The 9975-nt window shown below is 35.2% G+C and overlaps 1 pseudogene; it reads left to right on the top strand.

The window, feature by feature from the left end:
- Positions 1-2430: 2430 nt before the first annotated feature.
- Positions 2431-5798, top strand: LOC143607993 (receptor-like protein EIX2; annotated as a pseudogene).
- Positions 5799-9975: the final 4177 nt, after the last annotated feature.

The raw sequence follows: 9975 nt of genomic DNA, 5'->3' as shown, positions 1-9975 counted from the left end.
TAATCTATGTGTAGATAAAGACAATTACAAACACATAATAGGTTTTTACCAACACATACAATGTGTGGATAATGTCCCAAATTTCTTGTTGTAATTCCCCACTCTCTTCCCTTTCTTCCTTTCCTTTCCTACCTATGCTTTCCAATTTAGAAGGAAAGGATCTCCCCCCTTTTTTTTCTTTCTATTTATTTTATTTTCTTTTCATACCTTTTATATTTTGAATGAAACTCGAGAACACAACTATCCCCTTCTTTCCCTTCTTTTCTTTTCCTTTCTTCCTTTTAGTTAACTTGGAAACTTAAAAACAAAGTAATCGGCACGCTTTTATTTTAGATATAGGAGTGTATGACATTGATGTATACATTTGTTCAAGTAACAAACCAAAAATATATAATTTTACAAACCAAACCCCCAAAGTCATTCCTCATATCTTTTCTTTTTCTTTGCTTTTTTTTTCTTTCTAATGGATGGATATGAGTGGAAGAAAGAAAAAAAAATAATTAAAAGAAGAACAATAAGTATTATTTAATTAAATAGAGATAAATATAGGGTATGAGATGTATGAGATTTTTAAAAAGTGATAAATAAATTTAGAAAAATGTTAACTTTAGTTAAATTATCTGGTACGAGATGCAGGTTGGGATGTGAATGCTCTAAATAAGATATAAAAAATAAAAACCCCCTAAAAGATTTTTTTTTGGTTAAACAATGATTTTATAAATAATAAGGGTATTTTGGTCGTTTTTAAAGAAACTTAGCAGAAATTTGAATGGAGTTAGCGAAATGTATGATATTGGTAAGAATTCTGAAACCTTAAAAGTCTATATGTAAAAAAAATTGAACTAAAGTTGCTTAAGCAACCAAATCTTAAGGACGAAAATGACACTTTACATAGAGATTAAAGATAGCAAATAAATAAAGTAAAATAAAGCATGTTAATCAAAATTTATAATGGCTTAAAAAGATTTTACGTGTTGGATTACTAACGACGGCAGTCTGCAGGCTTGCACCGAGCCCACAAGTGGGTTAATAAAATGGGCTGCAAACCGATTAATAAAGCATGTTCAATTAAGTGCTAGTGGGCCTAAGAAAACAAAGCAATCCAATTGTAATTTTAGAAAATCTATAAAATAAATCGGAACTAAGGATCGAACCCCAACCTTATCAGTCAAACCGATTAATTATTAGAAATCAAGATTTAATTACAAACTTCTTGTATTTACACATTCTTGTTACGCATAAACATATCGCTGCTTCATATCAAGGGATTTAATAATTAATAATAATACAATTCTAGCCTCTAGAACACGTATTTGTCACAGAACTTATGGTTTACGTTTTAAAAATGTATGCATCTGCCTATACTATAAAAACAAAACCATTATTCCAAATATCATTCAACTAGAGTTGTTACCTAATACTATTACATGTATAGAATTACTAACAAAGTTACAAATATAACTTTAAATGTTGTATTAAATGAGGTTTTAGATATTTATGAATTATAAAATTTTTATTTATCATTATTTATAGTTTGTTAATTCATAATGTATGTTATTATATATATTACTAAATTTAACTTTTGTATTGCATTATTTTAACCATCCGTGTATTACACGAGTATATCTTAGTAAGACAATAGAACAGGTAACACCAAAGTCATTAACGAGGATAGGGTGTTTACTTTGAGGAGATAGCTAAAGCGTGTGAATACTTGTAGCAAATATCATTTAATGAAGTAGGGTCAATGACTTATCTATGGTTGGTTGGCTGGTGGAGCAACTTTCTTGTAATGGAGGACTCGAAAAATCTATGGATTAATTAATCGTTAGAAATATCAAGAAAATAATCTTCATTTCTGTTATCCTCTTAAGAACTAAAACTAAGTTGTTGTCTGATACTTGAATCATGAGAAATCAATGGCATTTTTGTAAGTTCTCTCGATTGCTACTTAGTTGACAAATGGTGGACTCTTCTTTAGCAAAGTTGTGGCATCTGGAACATCTAGTCATGAGTGAGAAAGGTTTTAGCGAAAGTCTGTACCCATGAATTCATTGGATCCTTGAAAAAGCTTCATTATCTCAATCTCTCTAAATCAGCTGTCAATGGCTTTATTCCACATATTACGAATTAAAAACAACTTTAAACAGAGGCGAAAATGACTTGTAAATCCTCAATGTGAAAAGGTTTATTCATTGTGGACTAGAATTATTGACTACAGTTGGATGGGAATAATTAATTTCGTATACCAGGATACAAGAACGCAATTTTGCATATACAATTTGTCAACTAAGCACCCACAACGACTTGACAAGTCTTCCATGGGCCAAAAGCTGTAGTCCATCTACACAATTATAAATTAATGGTTTCAACATAACAACTCATCTCTCTTCTCATTTTCAAAAAAGTTTCATTGTTAAGAGTTGAATTATGGGAAATCAAGTGGTTTTGGGGCTTCCTCTCATTTTCTTAAGCATTTTTTTTCTTGCAACAACGTATACTTGTTTGGGTGCTCAAAATTTGACTGTAAGCTGCCATGAACGAGAGAGACTTGCACTTCTCGAGTTCAAACACAGCGTCAAAGATGACTTCAAAGTGCTCTCATCATGGATTGGCATTGATTGTTGCTCATGGAAAGGAGTCCTTTGTGATGCTGCCACCGGCAGTGTTGTCAGCCTTCTTCTAAGGGGAAATTACATGGGAGTTTTTGAAGAACAAAATGGAGAGTACTACTCAGTAGGTTGTAATGTGAATTACATGGGATTTTTAGAAGATGAACTAAAAGAAGACTACTACCTAGTAGGTTATAATGTGAACACATATTTGGCCGAGTTGAGGGATCTGAAACACCTAGATTTAAGTGGGAATTATTTTAAAGGAGGTCCGATTCCTGAATTTTTTGGATCCTTCAAGAAGCTAAGTTACCTCAATCTTTCTGATGCTGGCTTTGATGGTATTATTCCCCATCAAATTGGAAATCTTTTCAATTTGAAGGTTCTCGATCTTGGTTCAACTTTTGTTATACAAACGCTCAATGCAACTGATATGACATGGATTTCTGGCCTTTCCGCACTCGAGCATCTTGACTTGGATGGCGTGGAGCTTTCTCAAGCAAAAAATATTAATATGGTATTATACAAGATCCCTTCATTAACATATTTAAGTTTGAGTGGTTGTAGGCTTTCTAACGCTGATCTTGGTCTTCATCTTAATTCAACTAGAATACTTCCCAATATCGAGCATCTGGATCTTAGCTTAAATAGTTTTGAAGGTCAACTCCCACACTTTTTTCAGAACCTCACATCTTAACAGTTCTTGATCTTTCATGCAATCGCCTTAATATGGCATGGAACTCTATAAACATGCTTAACTTAATCCCTTCATTATCAGAATTGCATTTGTCAGAATGCGCAATTCACAATGCCCCCTTTTCACCCACTTATTTTAACTTCAGTGCCAATTCTAAGATACAATATCTTGATATTAGTCGGAATTCAATTGGAGGTAGATTTCCATCTGATTTGATGAGCATGATTTCCCTAAGAGTCCTTGATCTTTCAGAAAACAGTTTGAGCTCGTTAATTCCCGTCATGCCTAACCTTCTAAAGCTTGATGTTTCTTTTAATATCTTTGAGAGCATTGATCTTGTTGGAATCTGGAGACAATGTTATCTCAAGGAATTGAGCATATCAGGTCTTTATCATGGAGAAGAACTGATAAGCCCGTCAACAAACACATCTGAATGTTCACAATATTCTTTAGAGATGTTGGATTTATATTTAGGAAATTTAAACGGATCAATTCCAGAATCTCTTGGACATCTATCCAAGTTAAAAGTCTTACGTCTCAAGTCAAACTATTTGACTGGTCCAATCCCTAAAGCTTTGGAGAGATTAAGGTCATTGGAAGTATTAGATCTATCTTATAATGATTTAACCGGTCCCATTCCAGCATTCCTCGGAAAACTCACCAAACTTTACCTTGCTGAAAATCAATTTAGCGGTTCTATTCCCGAATCACTGGGAAGTTTAACAAGCTTAACTCAACTGAGTCTGGAATCAAACCAGTTAACAGGTTCAATACCAACATCTCTAGGAAGATTAGCTTCATTACAAGCATTTTTGGCGTCTTCAAATTTATTAAATGGCACAATTCCATTTTCTATTGGACGACTCTCTAAACTAGTTATTTTTGATGTGTTGAACAATTCTTTAAAAGGAGTGGTTTCGGAAGCCCATTTTGCTAACCTTTCGATGTTGAAGTACTTGCATACAACTTCTAATCATAAGTTGATCTTCAATATCTCACATGAGTGGATACCGCCATTCCAATTAATAAAGGTTGAGCTTGGTTCTTGCATGATTGCAAATGGCTTTCCACAGTGGTTGCAAAATCAGAGGAAGCTTAAGAATTTGGTGTTGTCGAATGCTAGTGTACACGGATTTCTACCAACATGGTTTCGAAAGATGGCTATCATTAAGTTATTAAATCTCTCTCACAACAAACTCAGTGGATCTTTGATAAATCTTCCTTCTAGGGAACCTATTAATGAGGTTGAATATGATCCTATTGAGATTTTGCTTCTTCAAGATAACCTTTTCAATGGGTCAATACCAAGGTCATTGTGCACAAGAACACGTTTAATACTTCTTGATGTTTCCAAGAATAAGTTATCAGGAAATATTCTTGACTTTGTAGAGAATCTACAAACGATGGTTACGTTGATACTTAGTTCAAATGAGTTGTCTGGTGTCCTTCCATCTTCATTAGGAAATCTTTCATCATTGGCAAGGTTAAAACTAAATGACAATAATTTTAGCGGCCAACTTCCTCAAGATTTAGGGAATTTGATATCCTTAAGAATTTTGGATTTGGGCAATAACAAAATCTCTGGGAACGTACCAAAATGGATTGGAGAAAATCTTGCATATTTGATGGTCCTCAGGTTGTCTAAAAACAACTTCACAGGAAATATTCCTCCATCTCTGTGTAAATGTTCATTTCTTCAAATTTTGGATGTCGCATACAACAACTTAACAGGGCTCATCCCTCGTTGCTTTGGAGAGTTGAAAGGGATGATTGAGGCAAGACAACCAGATATTACGTATATGAGTGTGGTTGAGGAAATGGATATGGTGAATGTGAATCAGGTCATGAAAGGGACCCAACTTGAATATACAAAAACTTTAGGTTTAGTATTTAACATGGACCTTTCAAGCAATAAACTTAAAGGAAGGATCCCTTCTGAGATGACTAAACTTATCATGTTGGTGGGTTTAAATTTGTCTCATAATCACCTCAATGGGAGTATTCCTGATAGCATTGGGAAGATGAAGGCATTAATCTCTCTCGATTTCTCGGACAACCAATTTACCGGGATGATCCCACCAAGCATGGCAACTTTGAACTTTTTGAGCAGTTTGAATTTGTCACACAACAACTTATCAGGACAAATTCCAGCTGGCAATCAATTGCAAACACTTACCGACCCATCAATATATGCGAGTAACAAGGATCTCTGTGTGCCAAAAAAATGTTCCAATCATAAAAATCCACCAACTACAAGAAACAACAAACACAAAGATGCTAATGAGCCAATGAATTTATGGTTTTATGTGGACATAGTGTGTGGATTTGCAACAGGTTTTTGGGGTATTATTGTTGTCTTTTTGTTCAAGAAGCAATGGAGGCATAAGCTTTTTATGATTGCAGAGGTAACCATGGACAAGGTATGTGTGGCAGTTGCAGTTAGAGTTTCCAAAGATAAAAGGGGAAAGAAGCCAAATAAATTCTTATGAATCATGTATTTGTAGCATATATTAATTTTCTTTTCAATACTTCTATTGCTATTTGAATTTGTATCATGTGTGTATGTATTAAGAGCTGCCGTGTGTCAGTTTGTATTACTAGGTCTTGAATAATTTTACCTTTTATTTGTTTACTCCCTCCAAGTTCATCACCTCCGCGCGACCTCTTGAACTACACCACCGCTTTCGCCTCCCACCTACCATTGACAACTACCACGAGCCCTCCCCTCACCTGCAATATCATTATCACCTCATTTGAAGCTTATAAAATATGTCAAAACTAGATAGCCCAAGTTTTTATATGTGAACTGTTGACAAGGATATGTTATATTATATTTATAGTAATCCTCTGTATATATTGGCTAAAATACAGATACGGTAAGAATTACTTCACCACGCAACAAAATAAATGGGGCGATAACTCCTAAATCAATTTTACAATATCAATTACAAGAAAACCATAAACTAATTTTATTTCACTATTTCAAAACTAATTTTTTTTGTCAAAGAACTTGCAAACTAAATTCACTTAATTTCTCAGACAATAAGTTGACGGTAGATCTCTGTTATTCCTTTTTAATACTATTACAGGTTTTAAGCTTGAATTATCAGTGTGTGTTTTGTATAGACAGAAGAGGCATCGATGCAAAAATTATCACTTTTAAACAAATGATGCACAATGTGAACTCCACCAAATGGTAACTATCAGCCCTCCAAGGCATTTCATGTCTTACATTTGTGTCCTAATTTATCATAGGGATACTCTGTGTGTAGTTATCACTTGAAACAGGGCTAAAGAACCTTACCTGACTAAATTTAATAATAAAAGGAAGAAATCATCTGCCAAGCATTTCATTGGGGAGCATCAAGTCTATTGATATGAGGAGAACTTAAATTACGGCACCTTGACATACATTTCAGATGTATACATAAAATAATAAAATAGAAAAAACCAAAGTTATTAGAATGAATATATGCCGGTATATATTGATGGACCTTTCAAGCAATAAGCTTACAGGACAAATCCTCCTAAAAATAACTACACTTACTTTGTTGGTGGGACTCAATTTGTCTCATAATCATCTTAGTGGGAACATTCCAGATAGTATTAGTATTGGCAATATGAAGGCACTAAATTCTCTTGATTTCTCAGACAACCAGTTTACCGGGATGATCCCTCCAAGCATGGCTGATTTGAACTTTTTAAGCTTTATGAATCTGTCACACAACAACTTGTCAGGACGGATTCCAATTGGAAATCAGTTGCAAACACTTACTGACTCATCAATATATGTTGGTAACAGGGATCTCTGTGGTGCACCTCTGCCAAAGAATTGCTCCAGTCATGATGATCCAACCACCGCAACAAACAAAACCAAATACAAAGATTCTGGTGAACCTGAGGAGTGTTTTATTTGAGTGTAATGTTTGGCTTAGCGACCGGGTTTTGGGATGTTATTGGAGTGTTGCTGGTCAAGAAACAATGGAGATATAAGTTTTTTGTGTTTGCAGAGGTAACCATGGACATGATATATGTTGCGGTCATGGTGAGAATTTCCAAGAGGAAAAATTAGGAAGAGATGCCATTTAAGTCCTTAAAAAATGCTACCAGTTGTGGAATATATATATATATATATATATAGGGTAAGGTTAAAATAAAAACCCACTTGAGTTGTGAAAACCCGCGAAAACTCTATGTAACTTCGGTTTTTTTTTTGTTACATGTAATATATGTTGTAACATTTAATACAAAACATCGGAACATCAAAAAAAAATGTTTTGCTATTTTTTAACATTTTTTACTAATTTTTATATATTTTTCAGGAGAGAGAAAAAGTTATATTTATATTTACATTTTTTATTCACTTTAATTGTGGACCACAAGATTTAAACATTAATTAAAAACATGTGGTTGAGAATGGGTTTCTAGAGTTTTCACAACTTAAAGTGGGTTTTCATTTTATACTTAGCCTACACACACACACAAACACACACTAGATTTTATCCTCCGTATAACGGGAGTTGTTTACATTATTCGTTTTTAATATTTATATATGTATATTTCGATTTTAAGTTTATTTATTGTAAAAAGTTAATTGTGACATTTGTCAATTTCGGGTTATTTTATACTTGTATTCTTAATGTAAACCCGACCCGTTTTGTATCCCGAACCTTTCAATATTATCAAAATGATGACTTTTATGTTACATATTTGTTTTTATAGTTGTTCAGATAAAAAAAACACCCTTTTCGGTTCTTAAAATGCCCCGGAGAGACACTCAAAACAAACTCAAGGGACAAAAACTACCAAAATGAAGACTTGAATGACCCATTTTTAGTTTGTGCTTTCTTGGGTCTATAACCAACCCCATTTTCATGTAACACCCTTTATGAAAGACCCATTCAACTTACTCTATACATACACACCCATCTTCTTCATTTGTGCTTGCTCATTTCCTCATTTCTCTCTCAAATTCTTGAATTCTAAGGTTGTTCTTCATAAGCTAGTCTTTCATTTTAACTAACTTCTCAATACTTAAAGCTTGATGTTACAACATATATATAATATACACTCCTTGTTTACCTTCGGTCTTTCATTTCTCCGATCTCGGCCGGTTGAAATGTCGGATCTGTCACACCCGGCCCTAGATCGGCGGAAACAGCCGGGCTGCGCGCGAGTGGGGATTGATACTTAAGCACGGGCCATTGCAAACATTCAAGATAAGATTTTCATTGCGCATGAAAATGTTTAATACAAATACATTACATTGTTTAAAAATTACATAAAATCATCCAAGTATAAAAACTGTGAAGATTTCCACGCCATATCCCTTGCGCGGCGAGAACAACCACGCGCATCGAAGGGATAGAACTAAAATCTTCCAAAAGCTAGTTTAGATGTTCAGCGTGAGTGCTCTAAGTGTGACTCCATGCGCTACTTAGTTATCTCCTGAAAGACACGAAAACAATTGAATCAGTATAAACTGAGTGAGTTCACAAGTTTTAGTAAGTTTGATAAATCGTATATTGCATCATAATCTTGAGATAAAAATCATTCTGAAACATAATTCTGATAGCATCATTAAAACACATGCTTGGTAAAACATAGTTCTATCAACACATTCTGATAGAATCGTTCCGCGGTTTGCGCGCGAACATTTCTGGGAAGCTGTGCTCGTCTGTGTAAGTGGCGCTGCCACTACGAGCGAAATAAGTAATACCGTCCCGCGGGTGGCGCGTGGACATTTCTGGAAAGCCGTGCTCGTCTGTGTAAGTGGCGCTGCCACTACGAGCGAATAATACTGTAATACCGTCCCGCGGGTTACGCGCGGACGTTGGGCCGGAAAACAAGGCGCTCGTCTGCGTAAGAGGAGCGACCTCTACGAGCGGGCTCAAACCCATAGTACTGCCCCATGACCATACTAGGCACTCGTCTGTGTAAGAGGTGCGACCCCTACGAGTGGGCGGATCAAACCAGCAGTCCCTACCCTCTAGAGTTCCAATGGTAAAGTGATCACTTACTCGAGTTCTGGCGCACATACATCGTAACCATAGATAACCGTTTGCATTGCTCATCATGAAACATAATTTAAACACAATCGTTTACATAACTTGTAAGTATACCATGATAAGTCGTAATTTAAGCACGTGTCCTTGTCACACCCCGACCAAAGGCGGATTATACATCGGGGCGTCACATATTGTTTCATTACCCGTGACACTATCTGGTGTCAATATTTATTAATACACATTTTATCGCGCACGCGCAGCGAGGAAAACAAAGAACATAAATCAAACATAAATCATTATATTATAAAGCAAAGTATTCGATCAACATAAACTTGTCTTGATACATTTTAATCTAGGTCCAAAATAAAAGAAAACTTCCTACGTGTCCACAAGCTCCAAAACAGCTACTGCAAACCTGAACATGTGTAAAATAAACGTCAAACACTTGCGTGTTGGTGAGAGATCAAGTTTAATGCAATACAGTAAAACTGCGCGCAACACGTGTATGTCTAGAGTTTAACAAGGGTGTAATCAGATTGTGATCAAGCCTAAGGTAGATCATAGCTCATAGTTCAATCCGTGCTCCCAATTGAGCACAAAAACGAGAAAACATACTGTGCAAGTGTAAACAAAGAAAACCGTAAACGATTGGTCTCCC

Source organism: Bidens hawaiensis, unplaced genomic scaffold (genome assembly GCF_021521415.1).
Source record: "Bidens hawaiensis isolate Kalapana, Puna unplaced genomic scaffold, B.hawaiensis_p1.1 tig00092950_1, whole genome shotgun sequence".
NCBI lineage: Eukaryota > Viridiplantae > Streptophyta > Magnoliopsida > Asterales > Asteraceae > Bidens > Bidens hawaiensis.
The sequence above is the reverse complement of the archived record's forward strand: the minus strand, read 5'-3'. Positions and strand labels throughout refer to the sequence as shown.